This window comes from Hippopotamus amphibius, chromosome 1 (genome assembly GCF_030028045.1).
Source record: "Hippopotamus amphibius kiboko isolate mHipAmp2 chromosome 1, mHipAmp2.hap2, whole genome shotgun sequence".
Lineage (NCBI taxonomy): Eukaryota > Metazoa > Chordata > Mammalia > Artiodactyla > Hippopotamidae > Hippopotamus > Hippopotamus amphibius.
In genome coordinates this window covers 12989633-13008691 of record NC_080186.1, presented here as the reverse complement: position 1 = coordinate 13008691, position 19059 = coordinate 12989633, and the positions used below count along the sequence as shown (strand labels likewise).

At 47.3% G+C, this 19059-nt stretch overlaps 1 pseudogene; it reads right to left on the bottom strand.

Annotated features, from left to right (window-relative positions):
- Positions 1–6025: 6025 nt before the first annotated feature.
- LOC130859958 (elongation factor 1-gamma-like) lies at positions 6026–7525 on the bottom strand (annotated as a pseudogene).
- Between the last annotated feature and the right edge of the window lie 11534 nt (positions 7526–19059).

Sequence of the window (19059 nt, the reverse complement as noted above, 5' to 3'; positions counted from 1 at the left end):
TATTATGCTGTATACCTTAAACTTATACAGTGTCAATTACATCTCCATAAAACTGAAAGAAAAAAATGTTTTGCTGTTCATGGGTCAGGAAAATGTCTTCAGTTAGGTCCTCTGAGTCTAGTCCCAGGCCAGGCCAAGTTCATGATCTTCTATCAGCTTCAGCTCACTAGAGCCCCTTGCCAAGAAATACAGCAATTTTGGTGTGTGCGTGCGTGTGTGTGTGTGTGTGTGTTTTAACTTAAATATGGTTGACTTGCAACAGCAGTTGGCTTTGATGGTTCCCAGAAGGTACTGCTACAAATGGGAAAAAAAAATTTAGAGTGATAGGTCATTAGTCTTTCTTCTCCTTCTTTCCTGTACTTTCTACTTTGCTTCAGTGATCTCTGTATTGTTTTCATATTTAAAAATGACTGTCAAGAAACATCATCATATCCATTTATATGAGAGTTCTAAAGTAGTCAAAGCCACAAAGATAGAATGTAGAAGAATGGCAGCCAGGAGCTGAGAAGGGAGAATGGGGAGTTACTGTTTAATGTGTTTGGAGTTTCGAAGATGAGAAAGTTTGGGAGATGGATGCTGGTGCTGATTACAAAACAATGTGAATGTACTTAATGCCACTGCACTGTACACTTAAAAAATGGTCGAAATGGGGAATTCCCTGGTGGTCCAGTGGTTAAGACCCCGTGCTTCCACTGCAAGGGGCCCAGGTTCAATCTCTGGTCAAGGAACTAAGATCCCACATGCCTCGATGCACAGCCAAAAAAAAAAAAGGATTGAAATGATCAATTTTATGTTATATATATATTTTCTCACCATCTAAAACTTTTAATTGAAAAAAAGAAACATCATCCTGGCAAACAAGGTGGACTCCACTGACAGATGGAACTGGTACCATGCAAGCCCTCCCATTGTAAACAACCATTTAATTGGACAAGGCAGCTGCGGTGGCAGTTTCCAGACATTGAACCACAGGCAGCACAAGCCAGAAGAGGGAAACTCACAAGATGAGCCCCCGCTCTTTGCCACATCCCTTCTTCCTGAGAACAGTTCCCCAAACACCACACAGCAGCTGGAACCCAGGCAGAGCCCGGAGGTCCTGCCTTTGGGACAGCAGAAATGTCTGCAAGTGGGGGGGCAGGGTGCCGGGGGCACTCTCCCTGGCCAACCCTCTCACCACTGTGCCTCAGCTTCCTCATCTGTAACAAGACCATCCACTTCATCAGATCATTATGAGGCTTAAATAACTAAGTTAAAATAAGCAAAAACATCAAAACCTTTATATGGCGTACGCTAAGGGCCACATATCTCCCTGTCGCATAGTCAATAAAGCTGTGCTGGGTGGCCGGGTGTAGTTACATGCGGGGTATTTGGTGTTAGGGATTTAAAATGCACCCACCAGTGATGATGCCAGGAATCTGCGCTGTTTATGGCAGGGTCCACACCATCTCTACTCTTTTGGTGAGCAATGTGCATCAAGAGTCTTAAAAACATGCATGCCCTCTGCCCCAGTAATTCTACTTCTGAGAATAAGCCTGAAACAATTTTCCTAAATACAAACAAGTTCTGCGATTTGTTTAGTCATTGATTCAGAACTTGTTTTTAACACATGCATGAAATGATTTGGAAAGGAGCCGTCCTCTAGCGCGAAGCATAGTAAGGACTGAACGAGGTCTGTGTTTCCTACTGAGGTTCTTATTTCAACGAGACCCTAGGACAGGGAGATTTTCCAGGCTTCTCTGCACAGAGCTGCTGGACAGAGGAAGAGCTTCGATGTCCCCACTCCTCGTGCATACCTTTCACATGCCCCCCGAAAGAACATAGGAAACTGGCTCTTGCATGCAGGGATTTTGCCTGAAGCAGCCTCCTTGGTCCCTGGCATGGCCAGGCTGGCAGTTGGAGAGCTGGGAATGCCCCCCTGCCCCATGGGACCCCAGGTTGAGGGTCATGCCCAGCAAAGCAGGTTTGAATTTGATGCCTCTCCAAATGCCCTTCCTCTTCACTTTCATGTCCAAACCCTTGCCACTCTGGGATTCCAGGACCCAGAGTGTCCTGGGCTGAGCTGGAGGAAGGCAGTCGCTTCTGGGAAGCTGATGGGCTGCAGAGGAGCTGCCAAACCCAAACCCACCATCTGGATGGTGGAAGACTCCAGGCAATGCATCGCACCTGGAGAACTCTCCCAGTGAGGTTTCACTAGGAGAGAAAAAGACATGTCTGCAGAAAGGGCACAGGCTCTGGGATCCTGCAAGCCTGGGTTGAATCTGATACCGCTGCTTTTTTTTTTTTTTTTTTTGGCTATGCCTCACAGCTTGTGGGATCCCAGTTCCCTGACCAGGGATCAAATCCTTGCCCCCTGCAGTGGAAGCGAGGAGTCCCAACCACTGGCCCGCCAGGGAAGCCCTTCTGCTGCTTACTGATGCATGACTTCTGAGAACTTTGCTTAGCTCTCTGAGCACCAAAAAAATAGCCAATGGTAACGATGCCTGCTCCTTGGATTGTTCTGAAGATGACATATAACAGTGAAGCAGTGATAGGGGTTTGAAACTTTTGAACACAGACTTGAGAAATTATTCATTATTACTCTGGAAGCAGTAGAGTGTGTGGTTGAATCAGTTTGACCTGTGTTCACATCCTGTTCAACCTTGGTCTACCTACATGACCTCTCTGGGCTTGTATTCTCACCTGTAATACACCAAGGTTGGTAACAATAGTGCCAAGTCACAAAGGCTGCTGTGAGAAAAGGTGCAAAAATACATGAAAAAACAAGGCCTGCTCTATCATCAGCATCATCATCACCATCAGTATTGGTAAATCAGAGAAGGCTTCTGGAAAGATGTAACCCTGAAAGTGCTTTGAAGGGTGAATAGGAGTTCGAAGGACTCAGAATGGTGCTGAGCACATGACAAGCACCTAAGAAGTATTTGTGGTTGTAAGATGAAGAAGAGCAGGTTCTGCAGGACTTGGGGTGGCAAGAAGGGAGAGAGACTGGGCTTGGTCAGTTTTGTGTTTGCATCTATATTAGTTAGGGTTCTCCAGAGAAACAGAAGCAACAGGACATATAGAGATAAAATAAAATACATGTGCAGAATTGGCTCACTTGGTTCTGGAGGCTAAGTCCCGTGGCCTGCTGTCTGCAGGCTGGAGGCTCAGCAAAGCAGGTGTATGCCAGTCCAAACCCAAAGGCCCAAGCACTGGTCTGGGTATAAATCTGGGTTCCAGTCTGAAGCAGAAGCGCTAATGACGGAGGATGGGAGAAGTTGGGACGTCCCAGCTCCTGCAGAGAGAGAATTTGCCCTCTTGTTCTATTCAGGCCTCAAGTGTTTGGATGACAGCCATTCACCTGGGTGAGGGCCTTGTTTCTATACTCAGTCTATCAACTCAAATGCTAATCTTTTCCAGAAACAACCTCACGACCACACCCAGAAATAATGTTTTCACCAGCTATCTGGGCATCCCTGAACCCAGTGGAACTGACACAAAAAATTAACCACCACAGAATCCCGGCTCTGCCTCTCCCTGGCTGCGAGAACTTTCTCTGCCTCTGTTTCCTCACAGGAAAGCAGGATCCTGACAACACTTGCCATACAGGTCAAGTGTGTATGGAAAGTCCCCAGTGCATGATGGGTATTTTGTGGATGCCGGTCACCTTTAGAGGGTTGTTAAAAAAAAGTCAACCAAGTAAATTCGAAGATCTAATTGGCTTTAGACAAGGATTCCTAAATGGAGCAATTAGAAGGGCGCTCCAGGGCTTGTACAAAATGTTAGGCTTTTATGGGAAGAAGGATGGGGCAAAGGAACTACTAGCAAAAGAAAAGAAGGGTTTAATTTCAGGCAAGGATGGCTTCTTGGGGGGTGGGGGGCAAAGGGAGTGGCCAAGGTTTTATCATACAGATGCCTCTTCTTCCTCTGGGGAATGGAGAGTTTCCACGGGACAGATGACCTCATTGGTGCTGACCAGAACATTCCAGAGTGGTGGATTAAGTTTACATTCCTAGGGAAGGTTGAAACTGCAATTAGGTCAGGTATGAAGTCTAGGCTTGTTATCATGGGTTTTAGCACAAGTGATGCGATTTTGGACCTGGGGTTTTCTCCTTAACAGGGTCTTTGGGGAAACAGCAGCCTTTCCCACCCGCCCCCCCACGCCACCCCCACTCCTCACTAGCTGCTTTCCTCTCCTTCTGCCACACCATCCTGCCCTGCCCAGGGACACAAAAGCTGTCCCTCACTTCCTTATCATTTTATCTGGATGCCCTCTCATCTCCCCCAACACTTACATTAAACTCAAGTTTCCCTCTCTCCAGTTGGGGTTGGCAAACTTTTTCTGTAAAGGTCCAGATCGGAAATACTTTAGGCTTTGTGAGCCAAGAGGCACACTTGTGGGTATTATGTGGGTATTTATATACCAAGAAAAAATAAATTTTCACAAATGTTTTATTGTTTGTTTACAAATTCTAAAATAATAATTGAATAGATTTTTTTTTTTTAATGTAACAGAGATCTACCAAAGAACAGAACAAAATTCTTTGGGGGAAGGGATAACATTTTGCTTACCTGGGGTTCAAATGTAAAAACTGTTCTTAACGCCCAGGTTGAATTTGTTCTCTCTTGGTGACGTTCCTTTTTCTTGGCGCCTTTCCTTTTTCTTGGCTGGATCATGTTGCAAAAAGAAAACCACCAGGACTGTTCATCCAAGCGCTGTTGCTTTTCTGAGTAGCTTTATCATCTTGGGCATTACTCTGCTCACCTGCAGTCATTTTCTGAGCAACTGCTAGATTCTGGAAGCTGTGCTTAGACCTGGGGGGCACAGCAGGGAGCAAAGCAAGTCTGAGCCCTCCCTCTTGAAGCTTCCGGTCTAGTAGACAGAAAAGTTAAAAGGCAAACCACTTGACCTTTCTGAGCCTCAGTTTTCCCATCTATGAAATGGACATAAAAATCTATGCCCCATGCCCTTAACAGATGGTTGTGAGACCTGAGAGAGAAGACCAACATGCTTTGCAAACTTTAAGGCATCCTGCTGATGTGAGCAGGGACCTTCCACATTATTTTCGGCTGCTTTTTTTTTGTCGAAAACGAGATTTTGACAAGCAACATTCAAGGTCCCATTGCAGTTGGTAGGGACGGCAGAGAGTGAGTGGAGACATCAGTTACCAGGCGAATCTGGGCCATTCCTGATGTGAAGTTAATCCTGGTGCGTCCACATGTATTTGGGGAGGGCGGGTGCAGAGGAAAGTGTTCCCAAGTGCCCCTTCACTCCTCTGCAACTGCTCCCGCTTCAACTGGGCGCCTAGAGTGGCTGGAATTCTCTCCCACCATCGAAGAGCCGGTGGGTGGAGGCAAGTATTTAAATTCTCTTTGTGCAGCCCCACACTCAGTCCTCAGGGCTGGGTCTTCTCCCTTGATCTCCGCCCTCTCATCTAAATCTCCCCTCACAAGTGGGTTGCCTGCCTCCCCTGCCGGCCCATGCCCCTGGCAAGGATGTCATTTGTCCCATCAATGACCCCGTGGCCAGCAAACCTGCTTTTCTGGGGAGAGAGGCCCCAGGTGGTGAGAAGAGTGGGTACTGGAGAGGCCTGGAACCCAGGAATCCCTTTTCTGGGGAGCTTTCCTGCTGAACTTCATGGATCACCCAAGACCTGTTAGCTTCGAATTGACTAATAAGTTAATTAGAACCAGGAGAACATCTGCATCTTGTTCAATCGTTTTCAAACTGCTTTAGCAGTGCAGTTTTTCCTCCAAACAAAATCCTGCAGGGAACATTAACAGATAAAGACTAGATGTGGCAGTGTTGTGGTTTTACATCCACGCTCAGAAAAGGAGGAACAAAATCAACTATACTTCAATTGAAAAAAAAAAAAGATTTAAGAGGAGGGATAGTTTTTTCAACAAATGGCGCTGAAGCCATGAACTTGACCTAAACTGCACACCTCAAAAAGAAACATGCAAAAGTTTTGCTGTACAGAGATTAACAATGGTAAATCAACTATACTTCTGTCTTCAAGTCCAAGCTTGCTCTGCTCGCCTCACGACAGACCAATGAATCGAAGAAGAGGTGTTGGGGCAAGGAACACATCTTTATTCGGAAAGCCGGTAAACCGAGAAGGCGGACTTGTGTCTCCGAAGAAACCATCTTATTGGGGTCTGGATGCCAGTTTGTTTTTTGTTTTTGTTTTTGTTTTCCAGTGTTCAGTTTCCCTTAATGACCCCCATTCTCCCTGAAGGGCAGGTGCAGGCAGCTAGGCGATGGCAAGAGATGTTCACTTGAAGATCGTGCCCTGATGGCAGGCTTTGCCCACATGCTGGAAGGCCCCATCCCAGGAAAAGTATTCTCGAACCAGCGTTTGGGTCTCCTCGCTGCCGGGATCCAGTTTCCGCCACATGTATGACTCATAGTCCACCTGCCAATCTGGACTCAGCGCAAAGGCAAGCTCCTGGCCTCGGAAGACCCAGACTCCAGAAATGGAGCTGCTGTTGTTGGTTCCAAAGAGAATGACACTGGCAAAGGCACTCTTCCTCAGTTTGTCCAACATTCCAGTGATGAGGTTGCAGCTCACGAAGGTGTGGGTGGGCTCTTCAGGGAAGCGGTACTCAGGGTACCACAGGGACCAGCCATCCTGATCAAAGTGCTCCCAACAACACGGCAGCGCCGCGGAGAGTGCGTCCTCGTTGGGGTACTTGCGCTTAAATTCATCCAGCACAGAGGTGCTCTTGGGCAGGTGAACAAAGGGATCCTCGGTCTTCGGCTCAGCAGTCAGTGCCCACATTCGTCCAGCTCCTCAGAAGCGGGGGCAGCCGCCTCCTTCTCCTCTGTCCGCTCTGCCTGGGGCTTCTGCTTCTCTGCTCAAGAACATTTCCCTTTCCACAGGGTGTCCTTTTTAGGTTGGCTCTCTGCAAACTTTTTAGCAGCACATTGGGCCATTTTCTCACAGTTTCACCTCCCCCAAGACAGCCTGGAACTTGGGCTGGTTAATGCAGGTGAGGAACCAGCAGCTGGTATTAGGGAATGCCTGGCAGAAAGAAGACTCTAGAACCTGTTTATAAAGCCACAACAGGGTGCAGATGACTGTGATGTCAGCCAGCGTCACGTGTTCGCCCGCCAGAAAAGTCCTCGTCCTCAAGTGAGCATCCGGCAGCCCCAGAATTCGCCGCACCTCCTCCTCTGCATTCCCTGCGGCCTGCTTGTTGTGGGGCATTGTGTACTGGCTGGGGGCACTATGTCACTATCCGCAAAGCTCACCCGCTGCACCACCTGCGCTGCTGCCTCGGGAGCACTTCCCCGCAGCTCCTCGTTGCTCACACAGTAGGCAATGGCATTGCTCTCAAACACACAGAATCCATCGTCGCTCTCAAAGACTGGAAGCTTGCCAGCAGGAAATTTATGGAGAAACTCCAGGGTGCGGTTGGTTTGGCCAAAATGGAAGTGGGGTGGTGCAGGGAGGACGCAGACCTGAGCCCTACTGTACTGAGCGGCAACGAGGGCCTTGAAGGCCCTCCAGTTTTCAGGATATGTGAACAGGGTCCCAGCCGCCATGGTGATTCCGCAGAGAAAAGCACCAGTTTGTTTTATAGAATCAGGGAGGGAGAAGCTGTGAAGAAGTAAAGTGTAGGGCAGACTAGAGAGGGAGAGGCTGTGAGGGAGTAAAGTTAAAGGGCCATCAGTCTTAAAAACATCTCTGGGAATGACCAGCCTAGGTGAGGGGGTATGTTAATTTCAGCCATTCACACAGGTGGGCAGGGCAGCTTGTCTGCCTGTGGGCTGAACAGAGACACTTTAGTTTAACATTCAGGCAGAGGGGCAGGGTTCCCTGAGGCAGGCCATCATGTATGATTATAATAACAAAAGCAATAAAAAGCAAAGGTTAAAGTCAAAGAAACAGATCTAACATGGAGTCCGATTTAGCTCTACGCAGTTACACTTCAATAAAAAATAATTAAATTAAATTTTAAAAAACATGCAAAAGTTAACTCAAAATGGATCACGGACTTAAAAGTAAAACATAAAACTATAAAACTTTTAGAAGAAACAAGGCGGCTGCCTTTGGGTCCCAGGACTAGGGTTTTCAGCAAGATCCATGAAAGAAAAAAATCCATAAATTGGACTTCATCAAAATTAGAAAATATTTGTAAACCACAGACCTGACAAAGGACTCATAGCTAAACACACACACACACACACACACACACACACAACCTCCATCTTGAAACTCAACAGAAAAAATCCAGTTAGAAAATGGGCAAGAGGGCTTCCCTGGTGGTGTAGTGGTTAAGAATCCTCCTGCCAATGCAGGGGACATGGGTTTGAGCCCTGGTCCGGGAAGATCCCAAATGCCTCGGAGCAACTAAGCCTGTGCACCCACGAGCCACAACTACTGAAGCCCTCGTGCCTAGAGCCCATGCTCTGCAAAAAGAGAAGCCACGACACTGAGAAGTCAGAGCATCAAAACAAAAAGTAGCCCTGCTCGCCACAACTAGAAAAAAAAAAAAAAAGCCCACGGGCAGCAAGGAAGACCCAACACAGCCAAAAAAATTAATTAAAAAAAAAAAAACTAACTAAATATACACTTACGTTATGATCTAGCAATTACACTGCCAGACATTTATCCCAGAGAAATAAAAACGTATGTCCACACAAAAACCTGTATACAAATGTTTATAGCACCTTTATGCGTAATAGCCAAAAACTGGCAAGAAGCAAAAGGTCCTTTATTTGGCTGAATGGGGCATCTGTACCATGGAATACAATTCGGCGATAAAGAGGAACAAGCTATTGATACATAGAGCAGGTTGGCTGGAATCTCAAGGGAGTATGCTGAGTGAGAAAGTCAGCCTTAAAAGTGTATGATTCCATTTATATAACCACTTGAAAGGACAAAGTCATACAGATGGAGAACAGGTTAGTGGTTGCCGGGTGTCAGGACTGGCAGGTAGGAGGGACGTGGGTATGGCTATAAAGGGTGACCCAGGGGAGATCTTTGTGATCATGGAACAGTTTCCTATCTTGATTGCTGTGGTCGTTACACAAATCTACCCATATGATATACGCTGGCAGAGAAGTATACAATACTTGTATGTACCAATGTCAATTTCCTGGTTTTGATATTGTACCACAGTTGTGTAAGATGTAACCATTGGGGGAAACTGGGTGAAGGGTACTATCTAGGCAACTTCCTGTGAAGCTATAATGATTTCACAATGAAAAGCAAGTAAATACATAAATACCCAGGCTCAGAGGTCACTCAGAACTGAGGTTAAAGCCCAGCGCCACTGTTAACTTGCTGTGTGACCTTAGGCAAATTGCATCACCTCTCTGGGCTTCATGTCTCCCTCTGTAACATGAAACTCCCTCAGGAGTTTGTAGGGGTTAACTGCATGCATGTAAAGTACCTGATGCTCAATAAGGACCCAACAGATGTTTGTTGTTATTATAAAAAGGATTATGCTCTGATTGGAGTGGGGCTAGGGGAGCTGGGGCAGGCACCTCCAAGGAAGCCTCACTGCAACACCATTTCTCTTTGTATCTTGGGTGCAGCTGAGGCCCTGGAAGTGGGAGGGACCGTACCCTGGGTCATCCAGAGCCCATGGTGCTCGGAGACTCAGACCCAGTGCTCCTGGCTCCTAACCCTGGGCTCTTCCCACTTTACTCCTCTGTTGGCTCCTCCCACCCATGCAGCCAGAGACATTCACTCCTGAGGGTCTTGGGCACTGCCTGTGTGAGGCCGACAAGATTCCACAGATGCATGGACTACTGTCTCAGCTCACACAAGTTCCTCTTTCTCAAGGGCTCCCTCTGTGCCAGGCTCTGGGTTCCAGTCCTTGATTCCTGAGAACAATCCCAGGAAGTAGGCTCCGTCATTGCCCTGATGTGACACATAACTGAGGTCCAGAGGAATGCAGTAGGTGGCCCAAGGTCATGGTACAAGTAGGGCTGGAGCTTTGGTTCTGGTGGGGCTTTGGATCCAGGGACTGCCCTCCCAAGGTCTAGGATAATAGCAACCCAATAGCACTTGCTAGCACCATCCTAAGACTAGCTCACTTAGGCCACAGTATGGGGCTTCAAGGTAGCTTCTGTTGTCATCATTCCCACTTACAGAGGAGGGAAGAGAGGCACAGAGAAGTTATTTAACTTGTCCAAGATCACACAGCCATTGGCAGAGCTGGGATTTGAACCCGGGCAGGCCAGTTCCAGAACCTGAGCTCTCCATCTCCCTCTCATGCTGTCTCTCACCCCAGTCCACCCTTTTCAGACTCTTCAGATGGGCCCTGCCTGCGTGCTGGGGGTTACCTGTGCTCACTACTGCCCTGTGAGTCACTGGAAACCCCCTTTCTGCCAGGCTGGTTGCCCAGAGGTCCCCAGCGCCCTGTTTTGGACACAGAGCATTAGGTAATGATAGCATGGGAGGAGGATGCCTCTGTGTCCAGCCAAATTTCTTCCTTCCCTCCAAGGCAGGGAAGGGGAGTCAGTCCACAACTCAGGCAATTTAAATGAGGTTTGGTAAGAAATGCACTCTTTTGAAAAACATGCCCGTAATGATAGTTATTGAAGCTACCCAGAAGATAAAAAGTAATGAGTGGTTTAGGTGTCAGGGTGGCTCCTGGCGGAGCATTGAGGAGTCAGTGCAGGGTCCTTCATCTGGCTCAGACTCCAGACAGCTCACCTCCCCTGGGTCTTGGTTTTCTCATTCCTCAAAGGAGGGAACTAGATTCCAGCTGGAAAAGGATACTTTCCAGAGCAGCCTAACGGACACAGAAATGACAATATTTCCCCTGTAAACACTAGACTCGACAGGCTGAGATCAGGTTCCCACCTGCAAGGTTCATCCTCCTTTGGTGCCAGCTTCCTGCTTCCTAAGCCCTGGAATCAGGCTGGCGTTTGAAGACGGGTTGCACACCTGGTCACACACTCAAAGCCAAGACGTTTTCCATGGATCAGGTCCAGACCTGCATGATCCCTTGTGTTGCCTTAAACAGGCCTGGGACTTCCCTGGGGGTCCAGCGGTTAGGACTCTGCGCTTCCACTGCAGGGCGCACAGGTTTGATCTCTGGTCAGGGAACTAAGATCCCACAAGCGGCAAGCCCAAAAAATTAAACAAACAAACAAACAAACAAACAGGCCCACGTTCTTGTGCATTGCCTGAGTCCCCTTCACAGTGGATTGTTCTAGATGGTCAGAGTTTGGTCCATCGTAGACCTGAGAACATCAGAGCTGGGACAGCCGCAGGCCAAGCCTGTGTGTGAACAATATTCCCCATTTTTGCAAGATCTATATAACACCTGATTAAATCTCTTTCTTTAAATAAGCACCTATTTTATTTATTTGGTTTTTTTTATTTAAAACAAATTTTTTAGCTGCATTGCAGCATGTGGGATCTTAGTTCCCTGACCAGGGATGGAACCCATGCCCTCTGCAGTGGAAGAACAGAGTCCTAACCACTGGACCACCAGGGAATTCATAATAAGCACCTATTTGAAACTGAAATGAACCATTCTGAAAAAGAAACTCTATCATTCATGATTGAAAACATGGATTTAATTACTAAACACACATACACATATTTCTAAAATGTAAAAAAATAAATGTGTAGCAATTGGAATTTTTAAAATGTCCATCTGTGTCCCAGCCAGAACACCCCAGGGTGCACAGTGGTGGTGTCTGGGTATGCTGTGCATCCACGGAGCACGTCCACAGTGTGTGTCCATGGACCACGTCCACAGTGTGTGTCCACGGACCACGTCCACGGGTACATCCGTTCATGGAGCACAGACCCATCCCCTCCATTTTTTAAAAATTTATTTATTTTTATTTACTTATTTTTTGGCTGCATCGGGTCTTTGTTGCTGCGCGCAGGCTTTCTCTAGTTGCAGCGAGTGGGGGCTACTCTTCGTTGTGGTGAGCGAGCTTCTCATTGCAGTGGCTTCTCTTGTTGCAGAGCACTGGCTCTAGGCATGCGGGCTTCAGTAGTTGTGGCACACGGGCTCATTAGCTGTGGCTCACAGGCTCTAGAGCACAGGTTCAGTAGTTGTGGTGCATGGGCTTAGTTGCTCCACGACATGTGGGATCTTCTTGGACCAGGAATCGAACCTGTGTCCCCTGTATTGGCAGGCGGATTCTTAATCACTGTGCCACCAGGAAGTCAAGTCCCCCATCCCCTCCATTTTGCAGTGAGGATGTCAGGGGTCTAGGAGGGCTGCCCACAACCCAAGCCTAACATCATTGATGCGTACTCTGAGAAGAGGCCCAGGTCTCAGTGTTGAGGGGCAGTGAGGTGTGGCATAAAGGATGTGGGTTTCAGAATTGCAGAATCCCCGTGATGGCCTTGGAACTTATCAGCTGAGCAACCTTGAGCCTCAGACCCCCAGTTTCCCTCAGCAACTGCTGCAGCTCCACAGGGCACGTCTCACAGGGCTGGCCCCATAAAAGCACTTGGTCTGGAGCCATTCTCTTGCGCCTCCATTTTGCCCAGGGGAGCAGAATGCACTCCTACTCCAAGGCTTTTGCACATGCTGTTCCTACTGCCTGAATTGCCGACTGAAGAGAGGAAGCTGAGGTTGTGACCCCCACGCCTCTGTGTTGGTTATAATCTAGGGACCCAATCTAAGGTCATGATAGGGTGGGTGACACACCCACCCTAGGGCCAGTCCAGCATACAGCAGGCACTCAGCCCACACCACAGACTTGCCAGCCCATGTGGTCCACCTCCCAGGAACAGCACAGCCCTGGGGTAGAAGCTGGGCCCTGGCATCATCCAGCTCCAGGCCCACTGTCACAGTTGCCTATAGTAGGGAATGTATTTTAAGATGTTGCCTCCACTTGAGACTCAAAACCTACAGAACCACACGTGCTATTGCTACTCATTCTAAAGAGAACCCCTTTGTTTCCAGCCTTAGAACCCAAGTGAGGGAATTTCCTGGCGGTCCAGGTTAGGACTCGGCACTTTCACCGTTGGGGCCCGGGGTTCGATCCCTGGTCAGGGAACTAAGATCCTGCAAGCTGCGCCACGTGGCCAAAAAAAGAAGGAACTCAAGTGAGACCCCTATAGAGATAGTAAGACAAGGAATTAAAAGAAGGGGTGATAAGAAGAGGGAATATTTAAGAAAATGAAGGCGGGCATGGCGGGGAGGATGGCAAGGCGAGGGCTTGTGGGGGGCCGTGGAGTAAGTACAGGAATGGCTTGGGTAGAGGCCCTGAAGTCGCTTTGAAAATAGACAAAAGTTATGAAAGCATTACACCATTATTTCTTATATTATTATATTTTATCTTGACATTGTTATATCTTATATTGAATCCTAGTGAAAAATAAAGCATTAAGTCACTGTCAACTCACTAGAAGGTACTCAGGTTTTTTTTTTTTTTTTACTATTTATTCATTTAGGCTGTGCCCGATCTCCATTGTGGTGTGCGTGATCTTTAGTTGCAGCATGTGGGATCTAGTTCCCTGACCAGGGATTGAACTTGGGCATTGCGAGTGCAGGGTCTTAACTACTAGGCCACCAGGGAAGTCCCTAGAAGGTATTCAGTTTAAACAAAGTCCTACTGTATAGTACAGGGAATGATATTCAATATCCTGTAATAACATATAATGAAAAACAATCTGAAAAATAATATGTGTGTGTGTGTGTGTGTGTGTACGCGTGTATAACTGAATCGCTTTGCTGTACCCAAGAAACTAACACAACATTGTAAATAAACTATACTTCAATTAAAAAAAAGAGAGAGAGAAAGTGCTCAGCTAAGGTGTTCTATAAAAACTTTTTTTTTTCTCTTTTTGGCCTCACCCCACAGCTTGTGAGATCTTAGTTCCCCGACCAGGGATTGAACCTGCACCCCCAGCATTGGAAGCGCAGAGTCTTAACCATTGGACTGCCAGGGAAGTCCCCAGCTAAGGTGTTCTAATGAATACATGACAGAGAAACTAAGGCAGAAAGAGGTGGGCTCTGCCTGGCTCAGTGGATGATTGTTGAGTGGATGACTTCCTTAGGTGATTTCCTGGCTGAACCTCACAAGCAGGGGTTGAAGAGGAGACCCAGATGGTTTTAGGTGCTGCATTGACCTAAAGACATGCTATCCCTGTTACCAAGGTTTCCGTACATGGGAACAGCCCTTTACAATTCAGGAAGCCCTTTCATGTGCCACCCGTGGGAGCAGGCAGGGCAGGAATGGTTGGCCCCACTGAGAGTCCAGGACCCCAGGTCCCGGAGAGGTCAGTGGGAGGGATCAGAATCAGCTCCATCATGCACTTTCCACACGCGGGGAGCGTGCACCTGCTGGACCTACAGCCTTGAGCAGCACCGTCCCCTTTGGTGAGCGGGCTCTGTTTTCCACACGTGGGGCCTGAGCTTCTCGGAGGTCGCCCTGCGTCAGGTCCCAGGGATGGGTTTGTCTGACAAACAAGAAAGGATAGGTTGGGAGTCCCTTGCTGAGGTTGAAATCTCAGCTTTTCCACTTCCATCTGTGAGAACTTGACCGAGTTACTTAACCTCCTTGTTTCAGTTTCCTTATTTGTAAAATGGGACTGTTATGGGATGAATTGTGTCTCCATAACCCGCTCAAATTCTTATGTTAAAGTCCTAACCTCAAGTACGTCAGAATCTGATTGTATTTGGCAATAGGGCCTTTAAGGTAATTAAGTTAAAATAGGGTCACTAGAGTGAGCCCTAATCCAGCATGTCTGGCGTCCTTATAAGAAGAGGAGACTAGGACATAGACACACACAGAGGGAAGACCATGGGAGGACACGAGGAAAAGACGGCCATCTACAAGCCAAGGAGAGAGGCCTCAGAAGACACCAACCCTGCCAACACCTTGATATTGGACCTCCAGCCTCCAGAATTGGGAGAAAATAAACTTCTGAGGTTTAAGCCCACCCAGTCTGTTATGCTTTGCTACAGCAGCCCTAGCGAACTAATACAGGGACCCACAGGATGGATTTTATAAAGATCAAACAGGCTTTCCTATGTAGGGCACATGGCCCAATCTCTAGCACATAGTAGGTACTCAATAAATGCCAGAGTTTGGTTCAGTTTAAGACTTCTTTCCTTCCATCTGGCTGACTCAGTCCACGCAGCGAAGGTGAAAATCAGACAGTCCAGAGAGCTGGCACAGTGAGGGCCCCCGCTGGTTTGGTTTGACCATTTTCCGAGGAGTTGTTAAATGCAGTGGTTCCCAGCCAGCAGGGCCACCTGACACACTCAACAGGCTGAACTCCTTCTGGTTTTATCACTAACCTTTCAGGCACATGACCCAATTCTGTAGCTGAGCCCAAAGCCCTGGTTTTTCTTGTCCATTAACCCTCTGCCTCTTGACCTCACCGGAAAGTCACCTGGCTTCTTGGTTCCATTACACAATCGATGCTGGGTGAACATCTGTAAGGCCTGCAATTGTTTGTCCTTCTGTCTGTTTCTCTAGCCTCAAAACCATATATCCATCCTGCCCACAGCAAGGGGAAAATATAATCTCTGCAGTAGACAGCTTTTATTCGCAAGCTTGGATGAGGGATAGTCTTTAAAAATGACTGGAGAGCTATTGATTAGAGATCAATTCTGCAAACTGGGGCTCTATCACAGGCTGGGAACGCACCACGAATTGCAAACACCCGGGGCCGAAGCAGGGGTGGAGGGACTGGCAGATACAAACAACATACAGACATTGATGCAATTGACTTTGATCCTGTTTTTCCTGGATCTGAAAGATTAGATTGGACTCCCAAGGTGTGCCTGGTTTCATTCCCAGTTTCTCCTGGACTGTCTTGTATGAAAGCAGGGATAGTGGGACCAGGCGGGGGCAAACTTGTGAAGGGTTGCGTGTTCCTTGAGGTGCAGGTGGCTGGGACTACAAAAGCGTGAGCCCCTCAAACCCTCAGGAAGAGAAGCAGGTGCACTGGCTCCAGGTACTGGGCAGAGCAGAGGCTCAGTCAATATTAGTTGCATGTCCCTAAATCTTAGTCTTCATTAGCCGACACGTGACTCGGTGACTAGCGTCTTATACCTCCTCACCCTGGAAACACACTTCTGCAGGGCACAGAGAGGGAGGCTTTCCTTGAGAAAGGTGACATGACTTCAAGTGGCAGTTTTCATAATTTAAGATACATACAAATCACCTGGGGGAATCTTGATAAAAATTCAGGTTCAGGTTCAGTAGGGATGGGGCCAGGCCTGAGATTCTGTGTTTCTAACAAATGCCCAAGTGATGCAGTTGCTGCTGGTCCAGGGACCACACTAAGGGTTTCCTGAACTGGTTCAAGAAGGTTGTATTCTTTTTGACTCTCCTACCAGCCAGCTGTGCGGCCTTAGGTGGTCTCAGTGCTTCTCTGGGCTTTGGTTCTTCATCTGGATGTTATATAGGTCAACAAACATATATGGACAGCTGACTACATGCCGAACTGCCCTGGGTGGTGGCTGGAAAAACAAAGATGAATGAATCACAAGCCCAGCCCAGGAGGGGCTTACGGACTGGGGAGCTGAAAGATCCAACAATAATATTTAAAGACCATCTGGATTCTAAAATTTCATGGCTCACTGGTAGAAAAGGCTTAAAAGATCTTCCTCTCCTGGAAAACATCTTTCCAAACACTATGACAGGGCGCTCCCACCAGCTACTGTTCTCAGAATCAGGGAACATTTAATCTGGAGGTAACCACCCCACCCCCCAAATTTAGCTCAAACTGTATCTTGCCATTTAACTGATGGGGGGAACTAGAGAACAGAGGCAGAAAGTGTTGGGTCCTGAGCGAATTACTGGTTTCCAGCTCTGCTTTTGAAGGTAGTGTTCTCCAATAGAAATAAAATGTGAACCACAAAATTTTAAACAGATAATTTAAAAATTTGTGGCCACACTGAAAAGGTTAAAAAGAAACAGGTGATATTCATTTTATTATTTTTAATTAATTAATTTATTGGCTGCGTTGTGTATTCGTTGCTACGCATGGGCTTTCTCCAGTTGGGGCAAGCAGGGGCTACTCTTTGTTGCAGTGCTCAAGCTTCTCATTGCGGTGGCTTCTCTTATTGCAGAACACAGGCTCTAAACGTGCAGGCTTCAGCAGTTGTGGTGCATAGAGCTTAGTTGCTCCGCGGCACATGGGATCTTCCTGCACCAGGGCTTGAACTCACGTCCCCTGCGTTGGCAGGCGGATTCTTAACCACTGCGCCACCAGGCAAGTCCGATATTCATTTTAATACTCCATTTACCTAAAGGTCAAAAATATCATTTCAACATGTGATCAACATAATGAAATTATTAATGAGATACTTCATATTCCTTCATGGTCCTGAGACTTAGAAATCCAATGTAAGTAATACTGACGGCACATCTCGATTTGCGCTAGTCACGTTTCCGGCATGGCTCCCATGTTGCATGGTGCAGATCCAAGTTGTATCATCCTAGCCTAACCCAACTGCACAAAACACAGACCACTTTCCCAGTGGACAGTCGCATCATTCCCATGATGAGTGATCATTTTTTATAGACACTAGACCAGAAAGTTAGTCTTCCAACAGGAGGTGTAGCTTTCCATGGCCAAGTTGAATAGCATTCCATTTCTGGGAGGGACCTTAAAAGTAGCCTAATCTAACTTGACATAGGACTTTATGAACATCTGGGGAGGCAAAATAGCATGCTGTGGGTCCAAGTGATGGCAGGCTGGCAGTTGGAACCCACATTTCTGCAGTTCTGTGCATGTAGTGCTTAAAATACTGTGCCAGTCGCATAACAAGTGCCTGAGAAACCTCGGCCACCTTCTCTCCTTTCTCCTCTTCCAGTTTTGTATCAAACTGGTGTCTCCCCAGAGAAGCTGCTCCATTCAAGTGAGCTAGAATTCAGAGCACATTTTGGAGGCGGAAGTGTCATTTCCAGCCTGACTGGTAGGTGCATCTCCCTAGGTAACATTCGTTACATAAGTCACAGCAGCATGACACACCTCACTGATGAAGGTTGGCAGCACACCCATTTCAGCCAGGAAAGCCACACCGGCTTCCCCGGGGAGAAGAGTGGTGTGGGATTGAGGCATGTAGTTGCAGAAATTACTTTTGCCATCTGACGAGTAGGGCCAGTTCTTGGGTGTTCTACCCAAAGCGCTTTCCTACGGCAGCACAGCCTCAGGAAAAACCAGTTTCAGGGGCACCACACCTCAGATCATATGATGCAATCTGATATTAGCGTCTCCTTGCATCAGTGTTTCTGACGCATCTGTCTTTTGCACCGACAAAGAGCTTTAAATGGGGAAAGAGAAAAAAGAAAAAGACTCGCTGGCTGACATCTAAAGGTACTGTTAGTACTGCTCCTAATTGGCCACACAAGGTGTTTGGAGGATAAACACCCACCCAACCACTGCAGCCTGACAAGCAACAGCATGCCATCTCCTGGAGGGGACTTGATGGCATATTTAGGCGAAATTCTTCACTGGTTGGCTGTACTTATGTTTTATATCAAAACATCAAGGTTTAATCTCCTAAATCTTTTTAAATGCACGACTATTAAGAAGAGGCTTTCAAAGAGTGCTTCTATTCCCTGTCTTGACCTTTCTGAAAATCTCTGAAACGTACCAGCTGATTTCTCATTTCCAAAGTCCTTTTACATAAGCACTCTTGGCTCCCTGGACACACAGACTTTTGACTCTGATCAAATATCTTCAATTTAGGCCTCTTGGTTCCTCTGTCTTCCTTTAAACATTTGTTGCCTCCTGAATCGTGCTTCTTGCTATAACAGTTAAGGAATGAATTGATTGCAAAAATCCTAGTACTCTAGCCATCTTCAGGAAGTTGCCTAAAATAGCAATCTCCTTGTGCAGAATGCTTAAGGAAAAAGGAAGCAGGTAAAAATCTTTGGTAGGAGACCAAGTGATACTGAGATCATAATGTAGAAGAGGGGACCCGTAGGAAGAAAGTAAGCCTTTTATCCCTCCTTCCCAGAATGAGCTGACGAGATCTAGCAAAAAGCAATCCTTAATGTGGCTACCAGGCTCTACATGAGCTAGCCCTTGCCTGCCTCTCCAGCTTGAGCCAAATCATCCTTCTCTCTCAACTCCAAAGGACCCTTCTCCTCCCAGGAGACACGTCTCTCAAAATCCCTGGACT